Source organism: Hibiscus syriacus, unplaced genomic scaffold, assembly GCF_006381635.1.
Source record: "Hibiscus syriacus cultivar Baekdansim isolate YM2019G1 unplaced genomic scaffold, ASM638163v2 tig00002840_pilon, whole genome shotgun sequence".
Lineage (NCBI taxonomy): Eukaryota > Viridiplantae > Streptophyta > Magnoliopsida > Malvales > Malvaceae > Hibiscus > Hibiscus syriacus.
The window spans coordinates 1,808,740-1,827,616 of record NW_024061947.1 but is presented as its reverse complement, the minus strand read 5'-3'; the positions used below and the strand labels follow the sequence as shown (position 1 = coordinate 1,827,616).

At 32.6% G+C, this 18,877-nt stretch overlaps 1 pseudogene; it reads left to right on the top strand.

Moving 5' to 3' along the window:
• The first annotated feature begins 12,580 nt into the window (after positions 1-12,580).
• Positions 12,581-15,088, top strand: LOC120153145 (annotated as a pseudogene).
• Positions 15,089-18,877: the final 3,789 nt, after the last annotated feature.

The following is an 18,877-nucleotide window of genomic DNA, read 5'->3' as shown; positions in this document are numbered from 1 at the left end:
CACTCAACATGAATTTCACTTTTGAATGATTATAGGGAATCATGAAAAAGTTTGTGTTGGATCTTAATTTGCAAGATGCAATCCAAGAACTAGAATCACTCAAACCCATGAGGTATGATGTATCTTATATTGAGTTGCCTCTTTCTCACACCAAACTTCTTTCTTCTCTTGTGTAGGCACCAAAATTGGAAATGAAGCATTTAGTAAATCATCTGAAGTATGCATATTTAGGAGAAGATGAAACTCTTCCGGTGATCATTTCTAGCAAACTCTCTCGTTTAGAAGAATAAAAGTTGATTCAAATTCTTAGAGAGTACAAGGAAGCTATTGAGTGGAATATAGTTGACATTAAGGGATTGAGCACTTCCACATGCATGCATAAGATACTATTAGAGGAAGATTCTAAGCCCTCTAGAGAAACCCATCGTCGATTGAACCCGCCTATGATGGAAGTGGTAAAGAAAGAGATCTTGAAACTCCTCGATGCGAGTATGATTTATCCAATTTCGGATAGTAAATGGGTAAGTCTGGTCCAAGTGGTTCCAAAGAAAACATGAATAACTGTGGTTAAAAATCCTGATGGTGAGTTGGTGACCACTCGAATTCAAACCGGGTGGCGGGTTTGTATAGATTATAGAAAACTAAATGCATCAACTAGGAAAGATCACTTTCCTCTTCCATTTATTGACCAAATGCTTGAACGTTTAACTGCTCGTACTCACTATTGTTGTCTTGATGGTTATTCAAGTTTTCATCAAATTCCAGTCGCACCTGAAGACCAAAAGAAAACCATATTCATATACTTGTTTGGTACCTTTACATACCAACGAATATCGTTTGGGCTTTGCAACGCCCCTTCCACATTCCAAAAGTGTATGGTTAGTATATTTTTAGATTATGTGGAGAACATCATTGAGGTATTTATGGATGATTTTACAGTCTATGGTGACTCTTTTGATACATGTTTATCTAACCTAGAAAAAGTGCTAAAAAGATGCATAGAAACAAACCTTATTTTGAACTATGAAAAATGTCACTTAATGGTTGATCAATGTATTATTCTGGGCCATGTTGCATCTTCTAAGGGGATTTAAGTTGATAAAGCTAAGATAGATGTAATTAAATCTTTACCTTACCCCGCCAGTGTATGGGAAGTTCGCTCTTTTCTTAGACATGCAGGATTCTATCGACGTTTTATTAAGGATTTCACCAAGATCACTCAACCTCTATGTCGGTTACTGTAAAAAGATATGACATTCGAATTTGATGAGCCATGTAAAAAGGCATTTGATGAGCTAAAAGATATGTTTACTTCAGCACCAATCATCCAGCCCCCAGATTGAAGTCTCCTATTTAAAATCATGTGTGATGCAAGCAATCATACAGTTGGTTCCATTCTTGGGAAAAGAGTTGGAAGAGCTTCTCATGTCATTTACTATGCTTAAAGGATGCTTGATAGTGCCCAGAGAAACTATTCAACTACAGAAAAAGAACTTTTAGCTTTTTTTTTTTTTTGCTTTAGAGAAGTTTCGTCCATACTTATATGGCTCTAAAGTAATTGTCTATTCTGATCATGTAGCTCTCAAATATTTTCTCTCAAAGAAGGAGGCAAAACCTAGACTCATTCAGTGGATACTCTTGTTACAAGAGTTCAACTTGCAGATACGTGACAAAAAGCGTGCATAAAACTTGGTTGTTGACCATTTCAGTAGGCTAATCACAAGTAAAGAGCTACCACCACTACGAGATGATTTCCCATATGAGTATCTTTTTTCATTTTAAAAGAGAACCCCCTATTATGCAGACATTGTTAATTATCTAGTTACTAGAAAACTACCAAATGAATTGTCTAGAGGTCAAAAGGATAAAATCAAAAGTGATGCTAAATATTATGTTTGGGATGACCCTTATTTTTGGAAATATTGTTATGACCAAATCATTTGTAGATGTGTCTCTGAGTAAGAAATCCCCTCCATCTTAAGATTTTGTCACTCATATACATGTGGATGACATTTTGGTCCCAAAAGGAGAGCCTGTAAGGAATTAGAATGTGGATTGTTTTGGCCTACTTTGTTTCATGACTCATATATGTTTTGTAAGGCATGTGAACAATGTAAAAGAACTGGAAACCTAGGACATAGAGATCAAATGCCCTTAAACCCTATTCTTGTTTGGGGGATATTTGATGTGTGGGGTATTGATTTCATGGGTCCTTTTCCTCCTTGTTATGGTAATGTTTACATTATCCTTGTTGTGGATTATGTTTCAAAGTGGTAGAAGCTAAGTCTACCCGAACTGATGATGCTAAAGTTATTGTAGATTTTGTCAAATCTCACATTTTTGTTAGGTTCGGGACACCCAATGCCATAATTAGTGATCGTGGGACTCACTTTTGCAATAGAGTGGTGGAAGCCTTATTCAAGAAATCATGTTACTCATAGTGTGTCTACTGCTTATCATCTATAAACTAACAGGAAAGATGAGGTATCCAATAGAGAAATCAAGTCCATACTCGAGAAGATTGTCAACCCAAATAGGAAAGATTGGATTATGCGACTCAATGACGTACCATGGGCCTACCGCACGGCTTACAAGACCCCTATCGATATGTCTCCTTATTGTTTGGTATATGGGAAGCCATGTCATCTTCCAGTAGAGCTAGAACACATGGTTTATTGGGTCGTTAAGCAATGTAACATGAAGATGGATGAGTCAGGTCTTCAAAGGAAATTACAACTGCAAGAGCTAGAAGAAATTTATAATGACACTTATAAGAGCTTGAGAATCTACAAGGAAAAGACTAAAACTTTCCATGATCATATGATTTCCAGGATAAATTTCTCTATTGGTCAGAAATTTCTACTTTATCACTCTCGATTGAAATTATTTTCTAGTAAATTGCATTCTAGATGGGTTAGACCCTTTGTTGTTACTAATGTTTTTACTCATGGTGCAGTTGAAATACAAAGTTTGGATACAGGTAAAATATTTAAGGTCAATGGTCATCGTTTGAAACCTTTTTATAAAGGTTTTCAGGTGCATACTGTTGACTAAACCATTTTGGAGTACCCAACTTATGATAATTAAGAATCTACAACGTCTAGCCAAAGACGTTAAAGAAATGTGCTCTTGGGAGGTAACCCAATTTTTCCTTTTCAATTTCTATTTTTTTTTTTTATTATTTATTTTAATTTTTATTCTTGAATTTTCGAAGTACAACTAATCTTGTTTTCTTCTCTAGGTCAGAAGATGATTTTTTTTAACTTATGGGCACGCCTTATAAAAGTATAATTATTCCTAAAGTCTCTCACTATCCAGAAGATGTTTTTGTATAAGACGTGTCCACGTCTAAACTCAACACCACTTATGGTTTAGGAAGCAAAATTCAAAGAAACTCTTTAAAATATAAATATCACTGTGCCCTAATTTTTTCTCTATTTTCTCTGCTCTTTTTGAAGAACGTGCGCAACCCAGCCGTCATCCCTACTCCAACGTCGACGCACAACACCATTCCACCCTACCCACGTCACCACTCAGTCTAAGAACCAATCAAGCCAACGCATAGCCCCACTCCACCAGACCCACACCATCGCCCAGTCTGAGAACCGACCCAGCCGCACGTGACCCTACCAACATCCAGGTCGACCTGACGTGCAAACCTACTCCAACACACGTGCCCCTCCAGCAGAGGACAACCGACATAGAAAAAAGGCAGAGCACCAGGCCACAGCCTCCCCCAGAATGTAAGAGAGCAAGATTGGGCAAAGGGAAGCATATTCTTCCACCGTCTGAGACAGAGCTGAATGGGCATTTGACATTCACAAAAAAAACAAAGAAAAATATCAAGATATTTGTAGGCGACCCATCATTTCCTGTAAGTATATTCATTCCCCTACAATGGATGCATTGGATATATTTATTGTTATGTTTGAGCTCATTGACAATATTGGGTGGAAAAATTACTTTCTCATCAATTGCCCTGCATATATTGAATTATTCAGAGAATTTTACACTATTTTGGAGTTCAATAAGCCTAATAATTTCACACTCCATAGCCCACAAGTAGTCAAGTTTAGATTAATGGGACAAGAATTTAAGCTCTCAATCACTGAATTCAACATTGCTTTTGGATTTATCTCTGAAGAATATGTTATGTCTGATGAATATTTGAGCAATTCTTGTGATTTTAGTGAAGCTTTTGAACCAGTTATATTGTATAACACTCTCTCCACTACTGATCACTATGACCCAAGTAAATCCAAAGACACCTACCTTCATGACCCTATCTTGAAGTACATTTATAGGTTTCTTGCATTTACTTTTTTGGGTAAGAAAGATTTTGTTGTTGTATTGACGAAAGCTGAGTTTTATTTTTTGTGGTGCATGCAAAACAAAACCAAAGTGAATCTTAGTTGTTGGTTAGCTTCACAATTTGCTAGTGTCTTCAAAACCAAGTGTCCCTTATTTTAGGTTCACTAATCACCCACTTAGCTGTTCATGAAAAATTGATTGATCTTCAGAATAACGATCTTCATGTTGCTTGTAAGATGTTGCCATTGGACTTATCTTGTTTAGAGGGGATGGGTTTAGTTGGCCGCAAAGATGGTATTTCTATTTTTATCCTCCAGGGCCTGTTCTGCCACGATCACAACGCAAGCTACTTAGCGCCAATGATGATTACAAGGTCGACACTTCTACTGACTTGTCATCTACATCAACCACATCCTCCCAATGATAATTTGGTGATCAGCTTTCAAGACTCGAAGACAAAGTTGCCTGAATGGAAAGAAACGTGACAGCTTTCTTTGCCTACATGTGATTCACACCACCTTCACCCCCAGCTCGTGACAGTTATCGTGGTTGATACTCAACATTTTCAGGGGAGTTTTTTATTCTTATTCTTTTATGGTTTTTTAGAATCTACTTTTGATATATTGAGGACAATGTATGGATTAAGTGTGGGGGAGAGTATTTCATATATGGTTTTGCTTTGAACATAATTTTGCTTTTATTTTTGAAAAAATATATAAAAAAACAAGTATGCTTTAGTTCTTGTTTGTGATTTTTCTCTTCAAAATTCTATATTCTTTCGATGTTTGTCCTTACATCATTTGGATTGTTGTGAATTATCGAATTAAGTTGAAGCATAATAGGGGATTAGCTTGAGTAGTTAAATTCTTATTTGCTACACACTGGTTGATTACTCTTGATGACTGATTGAATGAAAAATGTGTGATATTTGATACATGTTTACCCTTTATATGAGTTTTTGAGCCAATGAGCACTCATTTTACAGCATGCTCAATTTCTTGATTGAGTGATTGTTATACATAGTTGATTTTTCTAGAACTTGCTTTGTTATACATGTTGAAGACCACATTTTAGAATTAGATGCATCAAGAACGATAAGGGTATTTAGGTGAAACCATTTTAACTTTCGTAAAGAGCCTACCCTAATTATCATCCTTAGAAAGCCAATTTTGAGCCTGAGCCTTTTTGTTCGAAATTAACCATGGTACAAGAAAATATTAAACCATTTTTGTTAATTTCCCCTCTTTTGAACCTTGAATTGGAGGATTGTATGAGCTTCTTCACAAGAAAATTCAACTTATCTTTAGAAGATCGGAAGATGTTGGAATAAACTAATTCGAGTTGCAATCTCTTTCATTTGAAAAAAAAAGAAATATTGTGCAAAGGAAAGGAAAAAATAGAGATTGTGCAATAAATAAAGGTTATGTGACTTGAAGGGAACATTTGAGATTGAGTTCCATGTGGATAAGTTTGTATGACTCCTTCGATAAAACAACTCAAATTCATTTCCTACCAAACCTCACCTAAGCCCCATTACCCCTTGTTTAAGTCCCTGAGGTTTTTGATGCATTCAATTCATCGATTAGTGGTGGGGATGTGATAGACTAGCAAGTTTATGGTAAAAATCTTTCTATGTTTTGGCTTGAGAGTTTATTGACAACCTAAACACCTCGAGCGTATTGAGTGAATCCAATGTGAGGGTATTAGATCCTACTGCATTTTTATTTAAAAACGATTGATGGAGTGATTATTCATGTTTGTTGGTTTATGATAATTTCTTCTTCGAATTTCTTGTTCCTTAATTGGGTCTAGATTTGAGTCTTTAAGGCATGACAATTTTGATTGTGGAAGGATGAGCAAATGAAGAAGAAGGATTGATGTTATTAAGAGTTATGAATTTGAACTATAGTATGCTTGAGGACAAGCATTGGTTTAAGTGTGGGGGAATCTGATAAGATGCATATTAGCCATATATTCTATGATATTTTCCTCATATTTGAATACCTAAAATTGCTTAAATCGTGTATTTTGATTTTATTTCGTATTTTATGGATTAGGTTGAAGATTTGGATTAAACAAGTTCAAAATCTAATGATTAGCATGATCTCCCAAAAATCCCAAATTAAATAGGAAAAAAAGGAATTCAAGAAGTTGGCAAGACCAGAAGAGGTTTTCGCAAAAGGCGTGGGCACGACTTATTCATCCAGACCTATCGCAGAAGAAGTCTGCAGTTAAGACGTGGGCACACCTTATCAGTTCGTATAACCCTAAATTAGGGTTACAAATTTACAAGAAAAAATGATTTTAATGACGGCTGAAAGACTCTATTGAATTATTCTTATCTTTAAAGAATGATGAGCGTATTCAAAAAACCCCTATTTTGGTGGGATTAACTTTTGGGAAACTTCCTTATCTAGAATAGGGTAACCCTTAAAAAAGGGGAGCTAGGGTTTTCAAAGTTTAGGTTTTCTCTACGATTATTCTGCAAACTTGATCTTTATTTTATTTTTGTGTTCTTTCAATTATGAGTAGCTAAATACTTTTGTTTCAACTGAAGGATAATTGAAGGTTTGGTTCTTCAAGAATTGTAAGATCTAAATAATTTTCATTGTCCTTTTATTTCTTCACTATTTATATATCTTCTATATTTATTAAGAATTATTGTCTTGATTGATTGTTGCAAAGGGTTCGTTGTTCAACTATCAGGTTGGGAAATTACCATTTAGAACTTTAAATCTGTAATTGTTTAAATGTTCTAATATTAATGGTAAAGTAACATAGTTGACTTTTGATAATGTTATGAAGGTATATAATCTAGTCTAAATGAACCGAGCTTGTGTATTTGTTGGCTAGAATTGGTAGTCTCTAGTAGTTAATGCTGTTGGTGGATTAAATCTTAAGCTCTTGTCTAGGTTTGTTCATTAACAATGGAAATAATCAAAGAGCTTCTCTTGATTATCAAGAAACTAAGGAGAGATAGGTTGTTAGAGCTTGTTAGTAACCATAACCGATTTAGTGAAAAATAAAAGATTTTATCATTGTGTCCATGATCAATTCTCTGAACCAATTATGAAATTATACTTTTAGTTGGATATTTTCTTGATATTAATTTCTCTAAATTCTTGGTTGATTATAATTTCTTTTTCGTTTGATTTTTCTCAATTTCAAAACCTCTTTTCTTTGCTTTAATTTTCATTAAAATAAGTCTACCCAATCCCTGTGGATTCGACATTGCTTATCGCTACTACAATTTATATTTCTAAAAACAAGTATTATTATTTGTTAGAATCGACACCCACCAGCATGTATTATATATGGACCTTGTATTATTCGAGTCATAACTCTAGTTTCTATTTTGTTTAAAACTCTACGGTCGTAAATGTACGTATTTTGGGAGACTCCCATTTTGTGTAAACTTTGATTTCAATTCCGTTGATATTATGATGAATGATTTTGATGCTATTAAACGTTTTTAAAAAAAGAAATTTTTGAGTTGACCATTTCGGTTGTCCCGTGTGACATCGTAATCCATGGACCTTCGGGTTGGACTGAATTAGGGTGTTACATATTTTTAACATTTACAATATAGACTTTATTTTTATATAGAGTAAATCACAACTCCAATAAAATTAATATATAATAACTTGAAAATGGATTTACTCAGTTATCAAATTAGATAATAAATTGAACTGTCTATGGGTTTACCCAAATTCCGTTTGAGCAGTGACTATGTATAATATGAATAAAATATTGTTGTGTAAATCTGATTTGACTTGAAATATGGAGCTCAATATTTATTTTACTAAAATTTTGAACATAATCAAGGCATTAGTTCAATATTAATTTAATATTTATATTATAATATTATGTATTAAATTTTCATATGGTATAAATTACATAATAAATAAAATAATAGAAAACTAATAGATCAAATCTATTAATTCGTATTATGTGTAAGTTGCAGTTTAGTCATTATATTTTAATTTAATTAATTTATCACTCTGTTTTTTAAAATTTTAAATTGTAGTCCTTATTCAAATGGTAGTCGTTAAATCTGTTAAGTTATAATCTATTATTAGTTCTTATATTATTCATAAATTGTGAATTAGACTCTATTTTCAAAATTTTATATTATCCATAATTTATGCGTAGTAGATGGGATAATAAGATTGACTTCAAACCCGACAAATATTTTAAACAGACTTTGATTTTTCTTAATCAAAATACACTTTTTAATAGGTAAAAAAAATAATTAAATTGTGCTTTTCTTTATTTTAGGTAATTAAATTATTTTTTTTCAAACTAGGTACTTGAATTATTATATTCAATTATTTTAAGTTATAATATTTTTTCAATTAGAAAATTATTTTTCGACCAATAAGATATTGACAAGCCATACAAAATTAGGTATTTGTTTTGACCAAAAAATATTTTAGGAGCTTAAAGAAAAAAATGATATAATTTAGGGACTTATTTTTTATTATGATAATTTAAGTACCTGGTTTGGCAAAAAAAAATTAGATACCTAAAATAAAAAAATAACATAATTATTTTTATAGTTTAAACCTTTTTAATATAACATTTTTTGTTTAAATATTTTCAAGAACTTTTGAATTTGGATAAATAATCTCTCTTCGGGCATTTAACTTACATTATCTAAGAGAATGAGCCTTAATTTACAGTATAACATAAAATTATAGGTTGTCAAAATAATAACATAAAATTATAGTATTTGATTTACGAATATTACGGACAATTCATAAACTTATATTATGTAATGATATAATTTCATAATTAAGAAACTAATAATCACAGACATAATCATAAATTTAAGCTAATTTATTATTTATAATACATTAACTATGATTTATAATTTTATTTTAAATCGTGTTTTTATTTTCTAAGTAAAACAGTAGATATAAAAATTTTATTTATTTTAAACAGTTTAAAATAATTATAAAATAATATTTATTTAAAAAATTTCTTTACCATTTTTTATATTCTCAAACAATTTTACAATAAACGTTTAATCACCCTTACTACGGTCATTGGTGTTGGAACCTGTTAGCTCGAGGAATATCAATTCCTTTAACCGTTATAACGCGTATAAACACGAAATTCCACAACTTTTAAAATAAGAAGTAATGTATAGCCTTCAAAACAATGGAAATAGTTAGTAAAAAAATTGGACGTAGCCATCAAAGCGTAGCCATCAAAGCGTAGCCATCAAAGCATAGCCATCCTAATAGAATAAAAATCAAGATCATAATACACAAAAATAAGAATTAATGTATTTATTTATTTATTTATTAATATATAAAATATAGTAAAAATATGTGTAATAATTAAGTTATGATCTACTTATATTGTGTAAAATTATTTTAGTTTTACACTTTTTTAGGATCGTTGGATTGAGGAAAATCAAAGACTGTGATTACCTCCTTGTTTTTTTAGAGAATATCTTTTCATTTTCTATAGTTAATCTCAACATTTAATTTCTCTCATCCAATGGTCCTAAAAAGGTGTTAAACAAAAGAATTTTACACGATTTAATTAGATCCTTATTATAATTTAATGAAATTTAAACTAAAAATTATTAAAATAACTAAACTTGTTATGAAGAAAACAAATTCTATAAAAATATTTTAATAAAATATATCTTTAAATAATTTTACATCCCTCGTTCAATCTCTATAGTTTTATATTTCAATTCAATAATTTTAATAAAATAATGTAATGTAATATTTTACATAATATAATATTATAATCTTATATTTTATAATCTTATTCTAAAAAATACTTTGTATTTTATCAACAAAACGTACCTAAAAGTAATCTAATAATAAACCGTTAAATTAAAATTATGACACTATTTTGTTGAATTCTTTGATTATTAAAAATTATAAAATAGTTCTTCTACCATGGGACATTATTTTGTTAAGTCCCCAACTATTAAAAGTTACAAAATAGTCAATTGACTATTTATATGTTCCAAACTCTTTCTATTTGATAAAATATTGGCGTCCGTCTAAGCTGGATATTAATCTATTGACTGAGATACGATAAAATATAGTCCTAGAACCGTTTGAGCTATCGTTTATGAATCGACTATCTGTTTATACCATCGAGCTATTGCTTGAAATATTATGTTGTTGAGCATGTTCTTAAAAGCAATAATGATACCAGTAGATATCATTAAAATATAATTTTATCATATCAGCCAGTAGGTTGACGTCTAGCTTAAACGGTTGTCATTTTTTTAAATGGTGAGTTTGAAATATATGAATAATCGGGTGACTATTTTATAACTTTTAGTAGTTAAAGGACTCAACAAAACTGTATCTTACAGTTGGGAGATCATTTTGTAACTTTTAATAGTTAGATGATTCAATAATCAGTACTCTATGGTCGACAAGCCATTTTTGTACTTTACCCTAATTTTAAATAGATGTAAATAACGTGTTTAGTACCTAAACTATAAGTTCTAGTACTTAAAATTTCAATTTTTTTCAAAACAATGCCTAAAGTTTAGTTTTTGTTTCGTTTTTTACCCCTCCATTAAAAACTTTAGTTTTTGTTTCATTTTAGTACACCAATTCAAAATATAACGTTAATTTTTGAAAAAATTGAAAGTTTAGGTACTAAAACATACCATAACTGATAGTTTAGGTACTAAACGTATTAAGTTTTAATGATAGGGTACTAAAATGAAATAAAAACTAAAGGTTAGGTATGATTTTAAAAAAATAAAAAGTTTAAGTACTAAAACATATCAATACTTATAGTTTAGGTATTAAATACACAGTTTACCTTTTAAATAGTAATGTTTAAATTAATAGAAGCGTAAACTATACAAATGGTCACTAATATTTTGTTGAATCCTCTACTTAAGTTTCGCTTTATAAAAATTAATCACTTATCTTTAGCTAAAGTTATTAAGGTAACATAATACTGATGTGACATATTAATCTCACTTTTATGATATCATCATCCCCATCAATTTCTTCGTCTTCTTTAGTATTCTCTAACTCTTCGTATCCTTGAAATAATTCCGTATTTTTCAAGCTCTATCTCCTCTTTCTCATCATTATTTTCCTTAGAAAACCGAATGATAACATCTATAACTGTAATCCTTGCACCCAAGATTTTTCTCCAATTCTTATTGAATCTTTCTAAAGACATGGACGCTCACCCCACCCAACCAAACTAAAGCTTAATTAAGAACATCACATGTCACTACATTATTGCTATTGAGAAGCACTACTAATATAACTAAAGAATAAATCTTCAGTTCCCTTGCTTCTGTGTCAAATATATGTATGTTTGGATCGGTATTCTGTTAACGAGCGAGAGCTTTTCATTTTCTGATATGTTTGGATCAGTATTCTGTAGAAAAAGCAGGGGACAGAGTGGTGGGTTCTTTGAACCCCTCCGGAGATTGTCTTGTAAGGTAGGGTTCTTTAGCCTGACCTTGTGAGATCCTACGTTATCAAAACAAAAATATTTTTTATTTCTATTTGTGTGCTAAATATTATTTCGTAACTCCCCATCCCCTCCTTTTGCAACATGTTTCCTCTTCCAAATCTTCCACATCATTTTCACTCTTCACATAAACACAAACATTTTATTCCTGTTCATGGAACCAATGGAAGGAACTAATCATGTCACTCGTTAAGGAAAATGATGATGGGAAAAAGGAGATAGAACTTGAAAATATAGAAATTTTTCAAGGGAGTTAGAAAAGATTAAAGAAGATAAAGAAACTAATGAAGATGATGATGTCATAAAAGTGAGACTAAAGTGCTATATTTAATGTTTTGTTGCCTTAATAATCACAGTTAACGGTGAATGACGAATTTAATATAAATTGATATTATAAATGATACCTAATACCTACTAGGCTAGAACGAGGGGATAGAGAGAGGGAGATTGGGCGGTCTAAAATGGGGAGGATCCTTAGATACTGTATATGCATCAGCAAACGACTCACACATCTTCTTTCCTTAGCTTTAACCATGTGTCCCTCTGTCACTGATTACTCTCTCATCTTTCCCTTTCTTTATCCCTGCTGTTGATGTTGCCATACGTGTGTTGGACTCTCCACTTTCCCTTTTACTTTTGTCTAAACCAGTGAAAACCCACTCTACCCGCGTTCCCACACTCTCACTTACATAATACGTACATTTATACACGTATATGGGACCATTGTCCTTTGCTTAAAATTCTAGCTTTTTCGTGAAAGACACGATCCGACTCTGCCGCTCTCTCCCTCTCTCTCTTTTTGTAGCTTCGCTTTGCTTCTCTTCGATATGGAAATGGAGAATCATCATCCATATGGCATGCCTGATCTTAGGCAACTGCTCAACGGAAGAACAAGCCATTTCCGAACAGTTCCACAGGGTCCTGAGTTATTCTCCTCCGGCAACCGGAATCTTCCGCTCCCACAACCTCACCACCACCAGTTTGATATGATGCAAATGGCCGTGGGTAGGCAAGTTGGTCATGAATTGATTCCTCGTGGACTTCAACACGAGTTCCATTCCGATGCTACTGCTACTAATAATGTTACCACCACGGCTGCTGTGGCTGTCAACAGTGGTTCGACTCCTAGTGCCAGTTGTGGGTTCGACGGTGATGCTATTCCCTTTGGAGGTGATGGAGGGACTGGAAGATGGCCTCGTCAAGAGACTTTAACACTTCTTGAGATCAGATCTCGGCTTGATCCTAAGTTCAAAGAAGCTAATCAAAAGGGTCCTTTGTGGGAGGAAGTTTCCAGGTATTCACAAACTAATAGCCTACCCTCTCTCTCTCTCTCTCTCTCTCCTCTTTCATTTGCAAAGGGTTTCTTTTCTTCTTCCTCTTCTTCTTCAAGTTATCAATTAAAATGGGTTCTTCTGGTTTCACTGTTACTAGTTCTACTGATATGAAAATGGGGCCTTTTTCGCTTTCTTCTTTCTTTCTTTCATTCTTCTTACATGATTCCAACAGAAACATGTGTCTCAAATCTTAACTTATGTCGAGAATGCATGTAGTCATAGAGTTTCCTGCTGTTAGAGCAAACTTTTGAAACAAATTAAGGGTTTTAAGAAAACGACTATGCTGAAACAAGTTCAGTTCAGGACCAGTAAACCAGGCGCTGTTTCTTATTTTTTTTTATTTAATTGAGAAAAAGAAGGATGTTTGATCATTTCAATAATCAGTAGTCTTGTACTGACTTGTTTTTCCTTTGAAAGTGTGTTGCCTTCATTATATTGCAAAGCTTTTTGAAGTTTTTTTTTTTAAATTTTCTTTTTAAATTTTCCTATAAGAATGACTGACCTTTTGGATGTTTAAATACACATCTACTAGTTTTATCCATCTTTGGTTGCATATTTGAATGGTCAATAGTATGCTTTATTGGGTTAACTGCAAAATGTTCAGCAAGGGAAACCCAGTTTTTTTATTCATAACATTGGCAAATATCATCACATGACATGATCTTTTGATGGTCATCTTTTATGTTTCAGTTACCAAATTTGAATTAGGGTTCCCATTTATAATTTCAACTTATTACCCCAATTTTCATTCATTTTTTTGTTTTGTTTCTGTAGGATCATGTGTGAGGATCATGGGTACCAAAGGAGTGGGAAAAAATGTAGGGAGAAGTTTGAGAATTTGTATAAGTATTACAAGAAGACCAAGGAAGGGAAAGCTGGAAGACAAGATGGTAAGCATTATAGATTCTTTAGACAGCTTGATGCCTTATATGGAGAAACCAGCAACTCAGTTTCAGGCCAAGAGAGTCAACTCGTTGGCAACAATTTTCGGTTACATGCCAGTCAAAACTGCAATATTACTCAAACAAATCAAGATGTCTATCACTCTCAAAAGCTTTGTGATAGTCTAAGCCTCTCAAATTCCTTTGAATATGACCCTTCTTCCTCGGATGACAATGGTTTAAGCACTGCAGCTGCAATGGAGAATGGCACTTCATTGAGAAAGAAAAGGAGTGGCAGTAGGTGTTGGAAGGCGAAGATAAAAAAAGTTCATTGATTCACAAATGAGGAAACTAATAGAGAGGCAAGAGGCGTGGCTTGAGAAGCTGACAAAGACTCTTGAAGAAAAGGAGATGGAGAGGGTTTTAAGGGAGGAACAATGGAGGAAAGAAGAGGAAGCCAGGACTGAGAGAGAGCAGAAGTTTTGGGTTAAAGAGCGAGCTTGGATTGAAGCTCGAGATTCTGCTTTAATGGAGGCTTTGCAGAATTTGACTGGGAAACAATTGAAGGGTGTTCCATCATCTGCGGTGATAATGTCTAATGAAATGGAAAACCAAAGTGAAACGTTGAAAGACACCGTTATGGCAGATGGGTGGCAAGAGACTGAGATTTCTAAGCTAATACAGCTGAGAACCACCATGGAAGGGTGCTCTGAGGAGATGCTATGGGGAGAAATAGCTGCTAAGATGGTTTGTTTAGGCTTTGAGAAGAGTGCTTTAATGTGCAAAGAGAAATGGGATAGCATTGGCGCTTACTTGATGAAAACAAAGGAGAGCAATGAAAAGCAAAAGGAGAAAACAAGATATCACTGTCGCTATTATCAGAACAATGAGCCACTCTACACTGAAACAGTGAGACTCCAAGAAAATGATGGCTCTTCCCCTTGTAACTCCAATGCTGTTGGAAGTGGTGTAAATGACAGTTGCTTTCGCTTCTTAATAAACGATGGAGAGAACTATTGGGAAAGCTATGGTTTGAAGATCAATAAAGGTGAAAACCAGTAATAAATTGAAAGCTCCCCCTAAAAAAGAACAGATTTCTATTCTAATCCCACATCTGATGTATGCAAATGGGTGCTGATACTATCAAGAGGTAAGAGACTATTTGACAAATTTTACACACTCTTTTGAGAGGGGGGGGGGGGTTTACAATGTTTAAGCAACAGATTATGAGAATTTTATGTATAGGAAATTGTGTTTGATGTGGTTCCCTTAGCAACTCCACATTTAATATTAATAACAATATAGGGTTTAAATATCTCGAAAAGAGGAAAAAGAAAGACTTAAATGTTGTTCTAAATCACTGAATTCTTCATATCTTAACTTCTTAAGTACATATTTCTGCCATGCATGGAACTTTGATAATTCTTTTAGTTCTTCACTAGTTTAATTATCATTTGTTGTTTAAATTACCATATAGCCGGAGCAAATTTTCTTTCTTTGTATGCAATATACAACGTGCATGACTTGAGAGCATTTCCCCTCACGTGTGCTCAAGTTTAATATTTTCTCTGCAGTACGGTGTATAGGTTATATACATAGATGGACAGAAAAATCATTTTTAACCGCAGCAGTAGTGTTGAGTGAAATTTGTCATTCTTTTCTACCAAGTTATTTTCTTCACAATATTCAAAGAGTTTGTTTGGTGATCTTGGAAATTCCTAGGAAGCAAATTGCAGATAATTTAGGTCCTTTGATAAACTGCTAATTGGCCTTCTCAAACAATAACAAGCTCTCTTTTCAGATTCAATGCAACAAGAAATGTCCATTTCACAATGACTGTTCCTTGATTGGAAGTTTATATATATATGACGTTACGAATAGAAATAGCAACCTTCCTTTTCTGTCTCTTTGAAACTTTTTGGCCATTAACAAGCAAAATAGTCATATTACAGGAATCAACAATACCTATGCACTCATCAAAAGAATCCTTGTTTTGAAATAGATACATACATAATACATACAAACACACACACATATTAGTAGTAGTAAATGCATAACTTTGTTTCCACATAAATATAGCTTGAAGTGAACAAATCCTGAGTTTCCTCACATGCCTTGGCTACTTTTGGTGAATAAAAAAAGACACTAGAAAAACGCTAATTTTTAAAGCAATATTATTCCAATGATTTTTGCTTTTTGGAGGTTATATGAAGTTGGTGATGCTGCAAAATTAATGGAGGCAAATGAATCATTAATGGCAAGATGGACACATGATTTTATACCACATGGAGCAAAATTATAAAATTTTAAAGAACGACGAATTTATAAAATTTTAAGGGACGAAAATATATTATCAATAGAAAATATAAAGAAAAAAATCTAAAATATAAGAAAAATTGTAAATATTAAGGGGACGACTGCCCCATGCTCCTCCTCAAGTCATCCCTTGTTGAGGGGTTACTAGTATTTATCTTTTAGAAATGTCATAGACTTCAACATATGTGCACAAGGACGGACTCATGAATTTATGTCATGGGTGCGAACATAAAGATTATATTAAAACTTTAGGGGTATAGATTATAAAATCTCAATGAGTGCGAAATTAAATAATTCATATAAAATACAAAAAAAATATCTAAAATACAAGGGAGATTAAATAACCCAAACATCCCCTGCGGTCCAACTTTGTAGGTGCGTATGAATATGGTTTGCCTTTAACTGTTTATACTTGTAGCCACTGATTAGGATTCTTTGATCGTCTTCAATAAATGCTTTTTTTTCACGTTTAAGAGTGAAAAGAGGCCCTAAAAAACTTTTGGACCACCTTTAAGTTTATTTATTTATTAATCATATAAATGTAATAATTTAGTATTAACCGCTGATTAACTTGGAATTTAAAGGATAAAAGGGACATTTAAATCTTTTACTGACGAATTCATTGAATAGTCTCGATTGTAAAAGAAAATTAAAATAACTATTAAAAATATAAACTAAAAATCTCATTTTCAATATGAATGTATATGTTGTAATACCATTAGTATCAAATTAAAGTAGATAGGTTAAATCTCATATTTCAATTTAAAAGACAGGCTAAAATTCAAAATTAGACTTACATTTTTTTACATATATACCTTTATATATATATGAATGCGCAGGCATGTCTAAATACATGCATGTATGTAGCTTCAATAAAATGGTGGAAAGAAATGCAAGAGATATGAAATACTGAAGAGGAGTAAGAAAGAGATGGATTGGTGTTGCCTTGCATGGAAGCTTTTTCACATTGTTGTAGGAGTAAAATCTCTCAGTTTCATGTTTCATGTAACATAGACACTACATTTATGATCTCCCATACTTGCGTCAACTAGTGCTTTTTTTTTCTTTTTTCTTTTTTTGCCCTTTCCAGACAGGGACTCTCCGTACATAGGAAAGCGTAAAGAAGCTTCCCGCACCAGAATGGGGGACCAAACAAAGGGGGAGACAGCATTGCAGTCATTTTCACTGCAATAAATTCGAAAAAAAAGGAAAGAGAAACGTACATAACCATCCAGCTCAGTTGGTAGAGCACAAGGTTCTAAACCTTGAGGTCGTGGGATCAAGTCCCACGGAGGGCATTTCATAATTTGGAGGTCTCCTACGGAAGCTGCTCTCAACCTGGTGTTGGGGGCAGTCTACTATCTTACCTCCCCCTTACCCCATACATATGGGAAAAAAGGGACAGCCATTTTTTTTGAAGCAAGCTTTGGTTGTCCCAAGACATTAAGACAGTACTTTGCAGTGCATTTAGCAGTCAAAGGAAATGGATATATAAAATTAGAGGATAAAGTACATAAAAGGTCCCCGATTTTAAGATGTTATTTGTTGAGTCCACAACTATTAAAAATTATGAAATAGTTACATGATTATAAAACGTTATTTTGTTAAGTACTTGACTATTAAAAGTTATAAAATGTTCACTTCACTAATTATGTTTCAAAATCTTTCTTTTCTATTAAAAATTAATGATCTTATGAGTTGGACGTTAACTTATTGATTAAGATGATCTTAATTGTTTAAGTTATATTTTATAGATCGATTCCTCTCTTACATTTGTGGTCGAGCCAATACTTAAAGCACTATTTCATCGAGCCAGTACTTGAAAGTTATTGTGATTCCAATAGACATCATTAAAATATGATTTTATTATATCCCAGTTAATTTGTTAACATCCAGCTTAGAAGACTGTCAATTTTTTAATAAAAACGGATAAATTTGAAACATATGAATAGTCAGGTGACCATTTTATAACTTTTAATAATAGGAAAACTTAAAAAAATAGTCTCATCAAAAGACTATTTTATAACTTTTAATAATTTGAAAACTAAACAAAATAATATCTCAGGGACTATTTATATACTTTACCCATAATAATAGTATACAAATAATAAGCAAATTTTGGATGATGCAATTTGATGTGACTGATTACTGGAAATTAACTGAAAATTTTGGGAATTCAACCTTTTCCTGCCAGTTTTGGCCATAAATTGAAATCATCAACTCCTAGAAACTTTTAGTGATTATGGTGTACGGCGTTTAAAAAACGGTTAAAAAATGATGTGATCTGTTAAATAAGTAATCGATTAAAATTTAGATCGGTTATGTTATATCATTTAACTGAAAATATTATCAAGTACAATTATATATTAGGTAGCGCTTATATAATGTAATAGATAGCACTTATATTGACCTATTTTCTAACTAAATAGGTATATTTAAACCGATAACATTGCAAATTTACTTATTACATTATAATTATCGGTTTTGATATTTTTGAGATTGATATAATTTTAAATGTATCGACACTTTATGCGTGCACCTCGTTGTGCTTTC